This window comes from Trachypithecus francoisi, unplaced genomic scaffold, assembly GCF_009764315.1.
Source record: "Trachypithecus francoisi isolate TF-2019V2 unplaced genomic scaffold, Tfra_2.0 Lachesis_group1, whole genome shotgun sequence".
Taxonomy (NCBI): Eukaryota; Metazoa; Chordata; class Mammalia; order Primates; family Cercopithecidae; genus Trachypithecus; species Trachypithecus francoisi.
This window is the reverse complement of record NW_022681454.1, coordinates 16,248,557-16,266,973: the sequence shown is the minus strand read 5'-3', so window position 1 is coordinate 16,266,973 and position 18,417 is coordinate 16,248,557.

Genomic DNA, 18,417 nt, shown 5'->3' with positions numbered 1-18,417 from the left:
AGAGAATACTACAATGCCTCTACGCAAATCAACTAGAAAATCTAGAAGAAATGGATAATTTCCTGGACACTTACACTCTCCCAAGACTAAACCAGGAAGAAGTTGAATCCCTGAATAGACCAATAGCAGGCTCTGAAATTGAGGCAACAATTAATAGCCTACCCACCAAAAAAAGTCCAGGACCAGATGGATTCACAGCTGAATTCTACCAGAGGTACAAGGAGGAGCTGGTACCATTCCTTCTGAAACTATTCAATCAATAGAAAAAGAGGGAATCCTCCCTAACTCTTTTATGAGGCCAACATCATCCTGATACCAAAGCCTGGCAGAGACACAACAAAAAAGAGAATTTTAGACCAATATCCCTGATGAACATCGATGCAAAAATCCTCAATAAAATACTGGCAAACCGGATTCAGCAGCACATCAAAAAGCTTATCCACCATGATCAAGTGGGCTTCATCCCTGGGATGCAAGGCTGGTTCAACATTCGCAAATCAATAAACGTAATCCAGCATATAAACAGAACCAAAGACAAGAACCACATGATTATCTCAATAGATGCAGAAAAGGCTTTTGACAAAATTCAACAGCCCTTTATGCTAAAAACGCTCAATAATTTGGTATTGATGGAACGTACCTCAAAATAATAAGAGCTATTTATGACAAACCCACAGCTAATATCATACTGAATGGGCAAAAACTGGAAAAATTCCCTTTGAAAACTGGCACAAGACAGGGATGCCCTCTCTCACCACTCCTATTCAACATAGTGTTGGAAGTTCTGGCTAGGGCAATCAGGCAAGAGAAAGAAATCAAGGGTATCCAGTTAGGAAAAGAAGAAGTCAAATTGTCCCTGTTTGCAGATGACATGATTGTATATTTAGAAAACCCCATCGTCTCAGCCCAAAATCTCCTTAAGCTGATAAGCAACTTCAGCAAAGTCTCAGGATACAAAATTAATGTGCAAAAATCACAAGCATTCTTATACACCAGTAACAGACAAGCAGAGAGCCAAATCAGGAATGAACTTCCATTCACAATTGCTTCAAAGAGAATAAAATACCTAGGAATCCAGTACAAGGGATGTAAAGGACCTCTTCAAGGAGAACTACAAACCACTGCTCAGTGAAATCAAAGAGGACACAAACAAATGGAAGAACATACCATGCTCATGGATAGGAAGAATCAATATCGTGAAAATGGCCATACTGCCCAAGGTGATTTATAGATTCAATGCCATCCCCATCAAGCTACCATGACTTTCTTCACAGAATTGGAAAAAACGGCTTTAAAGTTCATATGGAACCAAAAAAGAGCCCGCATTGCCAAGACAATCCTAAGTCAAAAGGACAAAGCTGGAGGCGTCACGCTACCTGACTTCAAACTATACTACAAGGCTACAGTAACCAAAACAGCATGGTACTGGTACCACAACAGAGATATAGACCATGGAACAGAACAGAGTCCTCAGAAATAATACCACACATCTACAGCCATCTGATCTTTGACAAACCTGAGAGAAACAAGAAATGGGGAAAGGATTCCCTATTAATAAATGGTGCTGGGAAAATTGGCTAGCCATAAGTAGAAAGCTGAAACTGGATCCTTTCCTTACCCCTATACGAAAATTAATTCAAGATGGATTAGAGACTTAAATGTTAGACCTAATACCATAAAAACCCTAGAAGAAAATCTAGGTAGTACCATTCAGGACATAGGCATGGGCAAGGACTTCATGTCTAAAACACCAAAAGCAACGGCAGCAAAAGCAAAAATTGACACATGGGATCTAATTAAACTAAAGAGCTTTTGCACAGCCAAAGAAACTACCATCAGAGTGAACAGGCAACCTACAGAATGGGAAAAAATTTTTGCAACCTACTCATCTGACAAAGGGCTAATATCCAGAATCTACAAAGAACTCAAACAAATATACAAGAAAAAAAAACAAACACCCCATCAAAAAGTGGGGAAAGGATATGAACAGACATTTCTCAAAAGAAGACATCCATACAGCCAACAGACACATGAAAAATGCTCGTCATCACTCGCCATCAGAGAAATGCAAATCAAAACCACAATGAGATACCATCTCACACCAGTTAGAATGGCAATCATTAAGAAGTCAGAAACAACAGGTGTTGGAGAGGATGTGGAGAAATAGGAACACTTTTACACTGTTGGTGGGATTGTAAACTAGTTCAACCATTATGGAAAACAGTATGGCGATTCCTCAAGGATCTAGAACTAGATGTACCATATGACCCAGCCATCCCACTACTGGGTATATACCCAAAGGATTATAAATTACTCTACTACAAAGACACATGCACACGTATGTTTATTGCGGCACTATTCACAATAGCAAAGACTTGGAATCAACCCAAATGTCCATCTGTGACAGACTGGATTAAGAAAATGTGGCACATATACACCATGGAATACTATGCAGCCATCAAAAAGGATGAGTTTGCGTCCTTTGTAGGGACATGGATGCAGCTGGAAACCATCATTCTTAGCAAACTATCACAAGAAGAGAAAACCAAACACCGCATGTTCTCACTCATAGGTGGGAACTGAACAATGAGATCACTTGGACTCGGGAAGGGGAACATCACACACTGGGGCCTATCATGGGGAGGGGGGAGGAGGGAGGGATTGCATTGGGGAGTTATACATGATATAAACGTCATGCACATGTACCCTAGAACTTAAAGTATAATAAAAAAAAAAAAAAGAGTAAGTCAAACTGTCATTGTTTGCTGATGATATGATCCTCTACCTCAAAAACCCTGAAGACTCCTCCAGAAAACCCCTAGAACTGATAAAAGAATTCAGCAAAGTTTCTGGATACAAAATTAATGTACACGAATCAGTACCTCTTCTATGCACCAAGAGTGACCAAGCAGAGAATCAAATCAAGAATTCAACCCCTTTTACAATAGCTGCAAAAAATAAAATAAAATAAAATACAATACTTAAAATATACTGAACCAAGGCGGTGGAAGACCTCTACAAGGAAAACTACAAAACACTGCTGAAAGAAATCATAGATGAACAAACAAATGGAAACACATCCCATGCTCATGGAAGGGTAGAATCAATATTGTTAAAATGACCATATTGCCAAAAGTAATCTACAAATTCAATACAATTTCCATCAAAATACCACTGTCATTCTTCACAGAATTAGAAAAAACAATTCTTAAATTCATATGAAATCTAAAAAGAGTCTGCATAGCCAAAGCAAGACTAAGCTAAAAGAACAAATCTGGAGGCATCACATTACCTGATTTCAAACTATGCTATAAGGCCATAGTCACCAAAATAAATAAACCTGGGTTTATTTATGGGTTCTCTACTCTGCTCCATTGGTCTATATATATATAATGGAATAGTGCTCAGCCATAAAAAGGAATGAATTAATGAAAATGAAGATTACTATTCTAAGTGAAGTAACTCAGGAATGGAAAGCCAAACTGATGTGTGGGAGCTAAGCTGTGAGGACGCAAAGGCATAAGAATGATACAATGGACTTTGGAGACTTGGGGAAAAGGGTGGGAGGGAGGTGTGGGATAAAAGCCTACAAATAGGGTGCAGTATGTACTGCTTGGGTGCTGGGCACACCAAAATCTCACAAATCACCATTAAGAACTTATGTAACCAAACACTACCTGTTCCCCAATAACCTATGGAAATTAAAAAATTATAAATGGAGATAAAAAGTAAACATAGAAAAGGTACAGTAAAAATATGGTATTATAATCGTATGGGACCCCTGCTGTATGTGTGTGTCATTGACATTAATGTTGTTATGTAGAGAGTGACTGTGTATGGAATAACTCATGAGGCTAATATTAGAAACCATTTGAAAAATAAAGTAATGAAAAACTCCTAAAAAATAAATAAATTTGAGGGACTTTAGAGATGATCTAGTTTAGAGAAATCAAATAGCCTTTATTATGCATGTCAATTTTAATCATGGGTAGGGTTGCATGGGGTGTTGTTGAGAATATTTATGAAATTGCATCCAAAATCAGTGGGAAAGAGTACTATAATCAATGAGTAATGTCTGTCCTAGAAGGGCAGAGTCATGATACATATGTCAATTATTTGTTCTCTGATCTAGTCCAAAACCTTCATCTCACGAATGAGGAACAGAATTCCAGAAAGGGGAGGGGCCTCTCCATAACTTGTTAGTTTATGATGTTCCTTTTCACAGATAAACACCTCAGTTCTCCAATGATTCTTTATGGAATGTGATTTTAAGACCCTGGCCACACTTTGTTCTGTATACATTTCAGTTTGTTGCGTGAGAACAGCAAGGGGTCCTGAAAGGCATTGGTTGTGGATTCCGGATATAGCTAGGTTTGAATCCTAGCTCATCTGCTCCCCAACATCTCTGAAACTTAACTGCCTCATCTTAAAACAAGATTGGTAATTATTTTATATCCATAGGGTTGTGACAGTCCATTTATTCATTTCACACGTATTTCTTGTGCACTTGCTGTGTGTCAATGCACTAGAGCTAGAACAGTGAACAAAATAGGCAAAATCCTTTACCATCCTGAAACTAACTTTCTTCTGGGTTAATGAGGTTTTATGTGTGTCTGTGTGTGTCTATTAACAAGTATCTGACACATAGTGGATACCCACTAATCACTGGTTCCCTTTCATCCCTTGCTGGCCCTGAACTCTACATACTTCTCTATGTCTGATGAGGGCAGAGCAGCTGGGCCTGACAATAACCTTCCTTTGTTAGGGACATGTAAATTTGGTTAAGAGCAATCTTAATTCACAAGAACTCTTGGGAGATAGTTCTTTTGCTCTGTGGGTCCTTTCCTAGCCTGAGTAGGGTATAACTGGCATCTATGGGTGGCTACAGACCATTGGCACTCTGCCCTCAAATGGTAAGTTCAGCCAGGGTCCTCTTTTGCATACCCATTGGACGTCAGCTTCTTTGTCACTCTTTCTTCTAATTCCCTTCCTCCTTTCTACACACATAGAACAAAGGAAGAATGAAATTCATGAAGGATAAAGCCTGTCAGTGCTCAGAAAATCAGTCTCTCTCTCTCTCTTCCCTACCCCTTTTTTCCTTGCAAAAGAAGGAAGGACTCTAATGTCTAGCTGCTCACATCTGTTTCTTGAGCTTTAAGGGGGTTCTATTAGGAACAGAGGAAACGTAGAAGCCTCCCCTACTCACCTGCGTGCCTCGTAGTTGTGATTTGCACATCTCCTTCAAATTTCCATCCTGTACACTTTAGGAAAATAAAAGTGGCACTCACCAAGAAAAGACTAGGTAGTTAGTTAATAGATGGATTCAGTTCTTGTTGGGGAAAGAAGAAACCTAAATACAATGGATTTAAAGTGTAAAATGATTTCAGTGGACAGTTCCTAGAATCTGGAGAAATATATAGTTAGAGAAACAGTTCTGGAAATGTGAACCAGAATTGGACTAATCTCCTTCTCCCCTAAATTTGATTATTTTCCCCAGGTAGTTCACACTCTTACAACATAATGAAGAGCTAAGTGCCCAGGGGGAGTTTTCCATTTCCTCTCTTTCCTGCTTGGTTTTGGGTGTGCATGGAAAACAGTGCTTGTGGAAAATTTGGTTGTGGTCTGTTTCCTATGGTTCACAGTCCAGGTGAAGCCAGTTGGAAATTAGATTTCTGTTTGGAGAGATGTATAGATTTTTTTTCTCCTATGCAAAGATAATGATGCTGTTGGTGTGAGGAAAAGTTGGAGGACATTTCCTGGGCACAAGATTTGGGGGGCTGGCACAAAGTTTGGGAGTGGTTTCCACATCTGCTTTTCACTTCCTGGTTGTGTAAGCAAAGAAAGTGGGAGGGGAGAGATCTTAGACATGCACAGAATCTTGCCTATGTGGAAAACTTTATAAACTTTCAAAGTGCTGCATGCACTGCCAGCAGCATCTTCTGAATCCTGTAGGGGCCGTGTGGAGGAGGCTGGTCAGAAATATTTTCCCTGTTTCATATTTGAGAAAATGGAGATGTGGCAGGGCAAAGTGTCTTGTTTACACTTACTGAGTAAGACAGAGGCAAGACCAGGATGAGAACCCACATCTCCTGCACTTCAACCAGGGCCTGTCCCACCTTCCTGCCGAGGCTGGCTTCACTTGTCTAGGAGCCTGGTACCTTAAAGCTCTTCTTGACAGTTGTTCCAGGTGCTGGTCCCGGTGGTTGATCATCCAGCTGAGGGTCGCAAAATCTGCGACTGTTGCCAGTGACTAAAGCTGAGCCAAAGATGGACTTCTCTGTCTGTGTCCCCCCAAATCCTAAACTAAAGGTCATTTGGGCTTCAAGCTACATGCTGATCCCAGAATCATAAGACCTGTCTCTTCCATCCACTAATTTAAGTTGACTCGTTGGCATTCCAGTTTTATCATAGAAAAAGTAATGATGAGAATTGTTTGCCTCATGGAGTTGTTATAACTAAGGGAGAAAATTAATATGAAGATGTTTTGTAAAGAATAAAGTACTGCATAAATGTAATTTATTCATGTATTACATAGCAGTTACTGTGTGCCAAGCCCTGTTTGAAAGCTTTACAAATACTAGCTCAGGTAATCTTCACAGTAACCCTATGAGCTCAATTTTATTACAATGATAATCCTTCTTTTACACATATGGAAACTGCTTGTCCGTGTCCCACAGTTGGCAAAAGTAGAGCTGGGATATGAACCCAGGAAATACGTAGCAGACAGAATCTACATCCTCGACCATAACCCCACGCTGCCTGCAATACGTGATGACTATAATTATGATTAGAGATGTGACTAGAAAAGGCACAAACAACTCTCACTTTTTCTCTTTTAAAAGCCTGTGAAAAATAAAATTATGCAGAGAATGAATCAAGGAATGTTGGGGATAAAAGCAGAAATTAATAAATTATAAAAGAGAAAGATGCAGAAATGACAGACACTTTCAAGAGCTGATTCTCTGAAGAAAAAAAACCGTAAAAGAAACTTCTTGAAGTCTAATGAAAAAAAAAAGAACAAGTAAAAGCACAACCACAAACACTAGAAATGATAAGATATATCATGTATTAGAGAAGAGGTGGAAAATGTATGAATACATTATCTACAATTCTATAGCAAGATGTGAAAAAATGTTCCCAGATCAATTTCCTAGGTTAATTTTGGTAATTTAGAATTTCTTAGGAAATTGACCAAGGAACGAATTTCATCTGGAATATATATATATTATATATATTATATATTTTTAATATATATATATATTTTATATATATATATATATCATCGGCATACTCCTTTAATGGCAAAACTGAAAGGGAGTCCCATGAATATGAACATATCCACAGTCATCAACCCTGATTTGGCAAAAAGATAAGAAATAAAGCAGAATAATTCAAAAAGATGGAGACAAAACTATGTGTGATGGTGTTCTTAACAATACGAAAATCTCAACCAAAGAAGCAAATAAATTAATAAGAGTTTGGGAAGGTGGCAGATTAGAAAAGAAAATAAATATCCAAAATACAGGTTTCCTGCCTACTAGCAATAATTAATTTTCAAATGACATGGAAAAGTCCCACCCCCTTTGTAACATCAGCCAATATTGTGGTATAATTATAAATACATAATAAATAGGCAAGTATGTGTACTACATTTCAGAATCAACCTATTTAACATTTCAAAACTTTATCCCATTGTGGTGGCCATGGAAAGAGAACCTGCTTGGCTCCAATACCGCCCACCAAGTAAAGGCCACGCCCTCCCCGGGATGCTCCCAGTCAATGAGCAAAAGCGATTGGGTACCAGCACATGGCTAATTCTAGCAGAGGTGGAAATCCTCCATTGCGAAATCTTTGGCCTAGGCTCCCAATCAGCTGGGTGAGATTTTCTCGGCTGCGCAGCAGTGTAAGGCTAGTTTTACCCATTTCCTCCCCCTGCCTATTTCTTGTCCTTTCCCTCTCCCCTCTTTTTCTCAATAAGACATTTGAGGTTTATTCCTTTCCTTCTTTATGAATGTCAGATTTCATCAGTGGCTGACAGTGTTCCTGCCTTTTCCTGCGTTCTCTCCTATATTTTTCTCAGGCTCCCCCGCCACCTACCCCATAACCTAAAAAAGACACTAGAGAAAATTATCTTTAAATATGTTGGGTTTACTCAGGAATAAGAAATCAGGATTATAATCTGGAATGCATGGAATGGCAAACCACCAGGGAAGGGTAAAAGGAAGCTTGCATTAGAAAAAAGGAATTTAAATAAGACCTTAGAAACAAGGTTTACTGGTTCCAGAGATTCAAAGCCAGGATTGTTGTCAGTTCATTGGTGGTCTTCCCATTTACTGGGCACGTGTTCTGAGAGAATCTTACCTGAATTACTGTAATCCTAAAGGATGTCTGGTAATAAATCTTATCAAAGCAGGAGATGCATGAAAGTGAAAGGGTTTCTTAAGAGGTTTTTAGAAAGTCCTTGTGAAAGGTTTTTATCTCAGGCATGTAAGCATGTGCTTCCTCTACTTCATGCCTTCCCAGCCTTATTTCATCTGGGTCTGATGAAAGTGATTTCATCTTGTTATCTGCAACTTTCACACCCCACAACGCATCTCTTGCATGTCTGATTCTGTTCTAACTTTGGCTTCCTGAAGAACGTGAATTGAAACCCACCAACAATGCTATTTCGTAAGCCCCTGTCCAGCCTTTTTTTTTTTTTTTCTATTTAGCTCTGTCTACTATTTAACATTCTCTGGTGTACTTACTTATCTTGTTCATTGTCTTTATCTCTATCTCACTACAATATAACCTTCATGAGGGCAAGGAATTCTATTTGTTCTTTATGTTCAGTACCTAAAATAATTCCTGGCTCATATCAAGTGCTCAATAAACATTTGTTGAATGAATTAATGAAGGAAATATTGTTAAATAAGACTTGAATAATGTTCCTGGAAAAGATGAAAATCCCAGTAGAATTTTTAAAAGTTTAAATTGAAAAATAAATATTTAAAAATAGACAAGAAAATATCAAAAAGAATAGCAAGATATTATATGAGATATTGAAAATCTAAAGATGCAATAATTAAAGCAGGCTGGTGATGATTTGGGCATGGATGGACTGATCAGTAGGGGAGAATTAAAGCCCACTGTCATGCATTTTTGCGAACTCGAGGCATGAATAAGCATTTAGGGAAAGTATTATTCAATAAATGATATTAGGAAATCAACGAGAAAATAACGAAAAGACAATTCACAAGAGAAGAAATACAAATAACTTATACAACTATGAAAAAAAATTTGACTCAAGGAATTACAATAAAAAAATAAGGCACCATTTTCACCTTTAAATTTGGAAAGGTAGGGTAGGTAGGTAAATAGAATATTTATATTGAACAGAGAAATCATGTGTTCTTTATGCCATTGATGATGCTGTCAACCATCAAAAAACTGTAGGATGATCTGACACTATACGTAAGAAAACTGATGGTTTTGTGTATGTTTTGAACAACTTTCCAATTTATGATTGCAGCTTAAGAAAATAACATAAGTATAAGCAAAAATTTAACTAAAATATATTTCTTACCATATTGTTTATAAAAACTTTAAAAATGGAAATAAATATGAGACACTAAAAAATTGGCTGAATAAATTGTACCACATGCACATGATGATGTATAATTTAGCCATTTGAGTGATTTTGTAGAATATTTAATGTCATAACGATGCTAAAACTTTTACTGGTCAGAATAGATAAGTGGAGATAGGTATAATCTAGTGTGAGAAGAATTCCAAAGTTCTCAGTGCCTTACACAATGGCTCATATAGAACTGGGTGACTCTTAAAGGCAGCTCTCCTCCCTCCACATGTTGGTTTAGCATTTCAAGATATCTCCTTCTTATGGGAAAATCTCCTATATTTCCATCTCCATGTCACAGCAGGAAAAGGGCAGATCAGATAGTCACTACTACTAAAATGCTTCTACTTCAAAGTCTCATATGTTACTTCAACTTAAATTTTATTTGGCAAAGTCCATAGTTATATTGCACCTCAAAGGACAGGGAAGTTAGTCATTTTGTGGACTTGCAAGGAGAAGAGAACAAGATATTAATTAATAGTAGTATTTTTACAATTAACATGTTCTGTTAAGAGTTTAAAATGACAATACAGCTTGTAAAAATTGCGTGTATATATTGTTTGTGTGTGCGTCTCTGTGTGTATCTGTTTGGATAGAGATATGGATAAGGTAGATGTAGACAGATACATATGTGCATATAGAGTCAACGGAATCTCTCTGGGTAGCAGGGCAATAGATGATTTTTGTTTTCTCCCTCTTCTTATCTGTTTTTTTTTTTTTTTTTTGAGACGGAATTTCACTCGTATCACCCAGGCTGGAGTGCGGTAGTGTGATCTTGGCTCACTGCAACCTCCCTCTCCCAGGTTCAAGCGATTCTCCTGCCTTAGCCTCCTGAGTATTGGGTTACAGGTGCCTGCCGCCATGCCTGGCTAATTTTTTTTTTTTTTTTTTTGTATTTTAGTAGAGACGGGGTTTTGCCATATTGGCCAGGCTGGTCTCGAACTCCTGACCTCAGGTGATCCTCCCATCTCAGTCTCCCAAAGTGCTGGGATTACAGGTGTGAGCCACCATGCCTGTCCTCTTATCTGTATTTTTAAAGTATTTTTACAATAAGCAAATGTTGTTATAATAAGAAATGAAGTTATAACATTAAGAAAAAAGGTACATAATATATTTATAACTGTTTGAAGTTCAAATTTTATGTGTCTTTTAAGAAAGTAAAATCCTTTAAATTTTACCCTTTGCCATTTTTTATCATTCCTATCTCTTCTTTCTACTACTTTGCTCAGGTCCCTAAACAGAATAAATTGTTGTTAAACTTCTGTTTGAGATGATTGTCGTTAATTTCCATCCCAGTTCAATAAGATGGTACTCAACTCCTGTGACTGAATTATGATTAAAATAGCATTACTCCTCTTAAGGAAGATACAGTGAAAGGACAGTTGGAGTTAAGTATATTCTAATGGCATGCGAGCAATTGTCACTAAAGAGATTTAAGATATGACCTTTTATTCTCGACCACAAGTGTTCTAAAAAAAAAAAAAAAGGAAAGAAAAAAAAACCTTGTGCATTTTGAATATCAGCACTCGACCCCATTTGGCTTAGCAAAAATCTTTGAAGGTTGAATTTTAACCCTGTTTTCTATTTCATTCTTGCCCCTTAGAATTCAAGTGTCTGTATTGGTGAAGGCAAAAGTCCTGCTTGATTGAGGCCTCCGTAGCCTGTGACTCCATCTGAGCAGTGTCCCTTCAAAGCTGCTTAAACATTTCCCTGAGCTTACAGAATTGCACTGCACTCTGGGTAAGCATGGTGTCTATTATATGGTATTGAGATTAATGAGATGAATCTGCCTTAGATGAGGGGATCTTCAGAAAGCATCCAAACCAGCCTGCACACAGGACAGCTTGTGTGAAAAAGCAGAGTCTTTAGAGAGACGTATTTGGACGTCCACAAGTTCTGATGAGATCCTCACTCTCCTTCAGATGTGAGGCTCCAAAAGGAGGACTTTAGGATCTAGAAGTTTGCATCCCATTGTCTCCTGGAGAATGTTGCTAATCTGTTTGCTATGAATTCTGACTTTATTAACTTTCTTCCAAATCTTTAAAATAAACAAACCCTATTTAATTTACCTGAGAAAAGTCTATGCCTGTCAGTCCTTCATTCTGAGCTGGCTATTTACATTTGTAAATGTAAATATGAAGGCCATGAAGGAATAGAAATACTCTTGAGCTCACTTAAGCAGAAAAGTAGTATCCTTAAATTTAAGGACACATGCAGAAACACCCAAAACCTGTGTTCCAGTTCTGGGAAAGATAATCAGAATGGTGTATCTTGGATTAGGGGATTTAAGACTCCCAAGTCAAATAAGTTACAGCCTTGCGACAATGTAAGGAATTAAATTGTATTAACTGATGACTTTCCAGTGGATGGTGTGAGGCGGTGGTCAGTGAAGGGTGATTGTGGACTTCTAGTAATTCACTATAAAGAGAGGTATGTTGAGAACTCTCAAGAGTCTCTCGTGGTTGGGCATACCAGTGTCCATCAATGTCCAATTTCTTCCCCATTCATGGTGCAAGGAATATACTTACTTTCTTCAGCTCCCTTGCAGTTAAGTGGGCACCATATGACTTATTCTGGCCAATGAAGGATGAATGGAAGTGAAAGATATCACCTCTGGGCTGAGATAGTAAAAGGAGCATATGTTTTTCAAGTCTTGCTCATTCCTGCTGAATCATCCAAGTTGGTGGTGTCTCCAACAGTCTGGAATTTGAGGTGACCCCATAGGGAAGGTGTATTAGTCCATTTTCACTCTGCTGATAAAGACATACTTGAGACTGGGAAGAAAAAGATGTTTAATAGACTTACAGTTCCATATGACTGGGGAGGCCTCACAATCATGGCAGAAGGCAAGGAGGACCAAGTCACATCTTACATGGATGGCCTCAGGCAAAGAGAGAGCTTGTACAGGGAAACTCCCCTTTTTAACACCATCAGATCGGCCGGGCGCAGTGGCTCACACCTGTAATCCCAGCACTTCGGGAGGCCAAGGCGGGTGGATCAGAAGGTCAGGAGATCGAGACCATCCTGGCTAACACAGTGAAACCCCGTCTCTACTAAAAATACAAAAAAATAACCAGGCATGGTGGCGGGTGCCTGTAGTCCCAGCTACCCGGGAGGCTGAGGCAGGAGAATGGTGTGAACCCGGGAGGTGGAGCTTGCAGTGAGCCGAGATCACGCGACTGCATTCCAGCCTGGGCAACAGAGCGAAACTCCCTCTCAAGAAAAAAAAAAAAAATTAGCTCTCTTGAGACTTATTCCCTATCATGAGAACAGCACGGGAAAGACCTGCCCCATGATTCAATTACCCCCCACTGGGGATTCAATATGAGACTTGGGTGGGGACAAAACCAAACCATATCAGGATGGTTGCCCTGGAGAGATACCTGGACCAGTAGCTGATATTACATGACTGAGAAATGCATCTTTGTGGTGGTAACCTACACATATTTGGGGGCTATTTGTTACCATGGCAAAAATCAGTCTATCCTGACTAATTTACTTTGTACACTGGTTCTAATTCATTTTCAGGCTGGACCCAAGTCTGGTTTTATGTCCTCTCTGATCTGGTCTCAACTTGGGCCATTGCTGAGTACTGACCACACAATGGCCGTTTATTGAGCACTGGGTTTTCCAAGCCATCTTACCAACCACAGGACAAGATCCTGTCTTTAAGATCCTTGACCCAATCAACTGCTCTGAGGAAGCAGTTGCCATGCCACACTTTTCCGATGGGTCCTTTCTTCCCTCCAACCTTTATTATCTAAAGTAGTTAAGAAAATGGGCTTCATGTTCAGATGAGCTTAGGTGCAAATCTAGTCTCAGTCATTTCTAGCCAAAAAAATGGAAAAAAGATGAGAAAGTTGCTTAATCTAAAACCTTGATTTCCTTACTTACAGAATGGAAATGGTAATAGCACTTACGTACAGGACTGCTGAGAAGGTAGGATGAGAAAAGTGAGTAATATGCCTGGGAGGAAGTGCTGTTACATAGTACATGCTCAATAAAAGCTGGTTGTTAGTATTCTTCCCATTTCTTTCCCCAGATCAGGGTCAGTTTCCAAGTCCTTTCTTAATAAGTCACAGTTTAGCCATTATCAACCTATTCTGGCAGATGTGGGATGACCTGACAATATGCCCGAAAATCTTCATCTAATAATCTTTTCCTTGGGGTTTAGAGGGTAGGAATTTTATCTGCTAAAATGAAGGCTTACCAGAAGGACAAAGTGCTGGGGACATAGTTCCAGGTCTCAGCATGTATGTCCCCAAGCAATCTTCTGTTGGCCAAACAGCTGAGAAGGAAAGAATAAGCAATATCCCTTCTTCTTGCCCCATCTTTGCTTATTGGTTTGGCTGCTGTGTGTGGGCCATGCTTCTAAGAATGAATCCTCTCTATTTTCTGCTCTGCTTCCTTCTTGGGGATTCTCCATTGACCTCTGGACTCCAGCCATCCTAAACATTCCTCCGTTCCTCCAGGGCCATGCTTTGCCTACCTCCTGGCATTCGTGCATTTTCTTCCCTTGGTCAGAAAAATCCTCCCTCCCACCCTGCCACCTTCACTTGGCTACCTCTTATTCAAAGTTAGGTTTTCACATGGACATCACTTTTCTGGGAAGTCTTTCCTGACTCTGCAGTCCTAGGAAGTTGCTTCTGCTGTGAACTCTATAGCATCTCACTTCTTCCTACCACTCCTATGTTTATCCTAATTGACTGTCTACTCATTTCTCATTAGGGTTTAAGCCACCTGAAGAGTTGTAGCCCCAGTGCCTCACATAGGACCTGGCACATCACAGATGGTCAATAAATACTTCTTGACAGAATGAATGAATGTTTTCTGCTCAGAATTTTCGTATTCATCTTAAATTTTCATATAGACTCTATCTCTGTATCTAAAAAATCATCTTCCAAAGATCTCTTCAGTTCTGCATTATTCTTTATCACCCTTGCCCCAGTATCCCCTGCCTACCCTTCCCCTCCTCAATGCCCATATGCCAGCTAGCTCCAGTTCATTCTGGAATGGCACAGTAAGAAGCATGATAGTGTAGAACCTGGCTACTCAAAGAATAATCTGGGCCACAGAAGCTTTGGCATCCCCTTAGGAACTTATTAGAAATAGGGAATATCGGCCTCACTCCAGACCTATTGAATGAATCTATCATTTAACGAGATCCACAAGTATTTAATTCTGAAGCACATTTAGATTTGAGAAGTGCTGATGTTTGATTTCTGCACTTTACCCTCTAAACATCAGTTTCCTTTATTCCAAATGAGAAAAATAATACCTGTACCACTGAGTGTAGGTAAGGATCAAATAAGGCAGTTCATTTACAACACTTAGCATAATAAAGGTGGATATCATTAAAACATCCTTCCTCTTCCTGGGTCATTAGTCAGAGATCCCCAGTATGCTTTTGCATATGAATGACGGTCTCTACTTTGCCCTGGATAAAACTTGTAGACTGTTTCCATTTTTGAAATCCTAAAGAGCCCATCTTTGAATTGTAACTTTTAGGAGGGTCTCTTCTTCCAATGAACTCTAAGTGGACATTACTGTTTTGGGAAATACCAGTTTTTAGTGCACATCTTAACATTTTAGAAATGTCCTCATTATCAACTAAGTTATTAGCTCCTAAGTAATGAGGCCATGTCTTAAAGCCCTTTTGTCTTTAGCAGCTGGAGAAATATAATGTCCTAAAAGAGGAAGAGCTCAAATATATTCTGATTTTGATGATGATAATGACAATTGCTTTCTGTTGATCGTAACTTTCTGGAGAGGTAGAATTTGTTACTCTCATCTTCCTAGCCCAATGTAGTGCTATGGTTTCCAAAGTTCTATTTCAGCAATGGTACCCTTTTGGCAATAAAATATTATAGAACCTCAATAGATATTGAACATCAGAACTGTGCTGCTCTGGCTAAAATTGGGAAGGGAGCCCAGAATGCCTCACTTTTCATCTCTGTGTCCCATGCCCACATGGCTACAGGAGTCTAGGAGTCAAAAGAACTGGCTTTGAGTTCTTCTCAAAAGCTTAGCAAGGATCTTGGTCGTGTTACTTTCAACCTGGTGACCCTCAACCAGCTCATTCTCAAAATACACTTGTTTACAAAATGGTGGTAAAGAGGCAATACTGAAAAACTGGCATTAATACTGCTGTTTTACGTTTTAAAGGGAAATGACATCTCCACTCCTTTGTACTTTTGTTCTCAAATATCATGAGATATCAGAGAGATCCAGGATCTAGGACCAAAAGTCCTCTAAGAAAAACTGACAAAGGGGATTGAGATTTTTAAGCACATTATCCTTGAGAGGAGGTATAGGCCCCAAAGAGCTAATTTGGCCTTATATGTAATAAAGGGGAGAGAAGCAGATTGGGGAAGTCTTCGCTAGAAGTGTGGAATCTGACCTCGTTGGAACTCAAAACATGATAACCCCAAATTTGGCACCTTGGTCTGCTAAGGATTTTAATCTGAAGGAAACTGAGGAAACCACAGAAACCGGAAGGTTGCTGTATTACTCAGGGTTCTCTAGAGGGACAGAACTAATAGGCTAGATGTATATATGAAGGGGAGTTTATTAAGGAGTGTTGACTTACATGATCACAAGGTGAAGTCCCACAATAGGCCATCTGCAAGCTGAGGAGCACGGAAGCCAGTCCAAGACCCAAAACTTCAAAAGTAGGGAAGTCAACAGTGCAGTCTTCAGCCTGTGGTCAAATGTCCAAGAGTCCAAAAGCTGAAGAAGCTGGAGTCAGATGCTCAACGACAGGAAGCATCTAGTATGGGAGAAAGATATAGGCCAGAAGACTCAGCCAGTTGAGTCCTTCCACGTTTCTCTGCCTGCTTTTATCCTAGCCGTGCTGGCAGCTGCTTAGATGGTGCCCAACCAGATCGAGGATGGGTCTGCCTCTCCCAGTCCATGGACTCAAATGTTAATCGCCTTTGACAACACCCTCACACAAACACACCCAGGAACAATCCAATCAAGCTGACACTCAATATTAACTATCACAGTTGCTCTCTGACATTTATTCTCCTTTCTTTTCTGGAGACTCTCATCTGTCAGGTGTCCTGCCCTACAACAGCAGGGAGTGAATGTCACATAGAGAGGCCAAGCAGAATCTGAACAAATAGGCCTTGCTAAGTTCCCCCCAGGGTATTAATATTATACCTTTGTCCTCCCATCACACTTCTGCATGACTATTTCTACAAATAATCCAGTTTTTTCTGAGTCTTTGGGTCTTCATTTGTGAAGGTTCCTGTGTCATGTAAAACTTAAATACATGTGTTGTGCTTTTCTCTTGTTGCTCTGCCTTTTGTTAGAGGGGTGTCAACCATGAATCTTGTGATGGTTGAGGAAATTTATCTTTTCTGTCCTACAGCCTGTAAACCTTCCTTCTCTTCCTCTCTCCTTCCTTGATCCTCTATCTCACCCTCCTTCTCTTCTCATTACTGTTTTCCTCTACTCACATTCTAAAAAGGCCCATATTGAGTACCTTAGAGGAAGTACAGATGGCTAATAAACATAAGGAATGATGCTTTACTTCAATGTAGTTAAATAAAAGGCAATTAATGATATAATAAGTTGCCTTGGAAGTTGTTAAAGGTCAGAGTGCCAAATAAACAAGAGCACCTTTTTGATGAGCTATCTTCACACAGTATATAATTCCCTGTTTATTTTTTGAGGTATAAATAATTCTATTTCAGATATTTTGACATTTACAGAAATACCAAAAATAAGTGTTGCCTGGCCAGCCTAGAACTGCCCACTGGGGCAGAATTATTTGAGTATCCAAGGGGAAGATGATGTACATGACAGGGTTTTGTGAAGAGTAAAGTTTTGCATGGGTGTAAGGTACCAGCAAGGAGTTTTTTTTGAGGATTTGGATTTGCTTTTTCTATCCCATCTAGTTCACCACGCTTTTTCAGGCTGGGCCCTGAATAATCAGCTAGTATCTCTGGCCTCTCCTGGAGAGGGGTGGGGTATGGTAGATGTCTGAAAAGGGTTACGGCTCATTGACGGTGGCCTAGAGCATTCTCCGGTTGCTTTCCTTTGTTTCCACAGAGCAGGAAAAGCATGTTCTGTCTTATTAGATTTCGGAGATGCGGACATGGTACAATATTCCTGATTCAAAACTGTCAGCTAAAAAGAAGGGACTGAAGTCTTGGGTTAGTAATTTGAAAAGATATTAAGTGAAAGGAAGAAAATAGTTGCAAGACCTAAAGACAGATTCTGTGATCAGAAAGACCTCTGTATTTCTCACACATTATCCTTAGAAAAATGAATTGATTATACCTCTTAATATTTGAAATGAGAAGATCATTGACACAATTGGTATGAATGGAAGCAGCTCTTACAGTCATGTAAAGAGAAAGGGGCAGAAAGAGAGGGTGGAAAGAACTACCTACATTTACATTTGGATGAAAAGTCATTTAAGACCTTGATATGTACATGAGCAAAGGAAATGAATGAAAATTTACACCAGAGGAAAGTTAAATAATAAACACACTAGAAAGTGTTCATCTTGTCTTGGGTAGCCCACACAATGGTAGGTATTAAATGGTTAAGCTGCGAGCTCTTAGACTTTACAAACACAATTGGGATATTTAATTATGTTTCCCAAAAAATTGCCCCTGATATCCACATTTCTTCCCAATTCAGGTCCATCTGACAGTTACCTCACCTACTCTCTTCCTTTGGAGCCAGGATTGCTCTTTCTAGCAACTCTCAGTGCTTGGAAAACAGTTTGTCACTTAGACCTCTCTTTCCATTGCAAATAAACCCTGCAATAATAACAGCTTTCATTT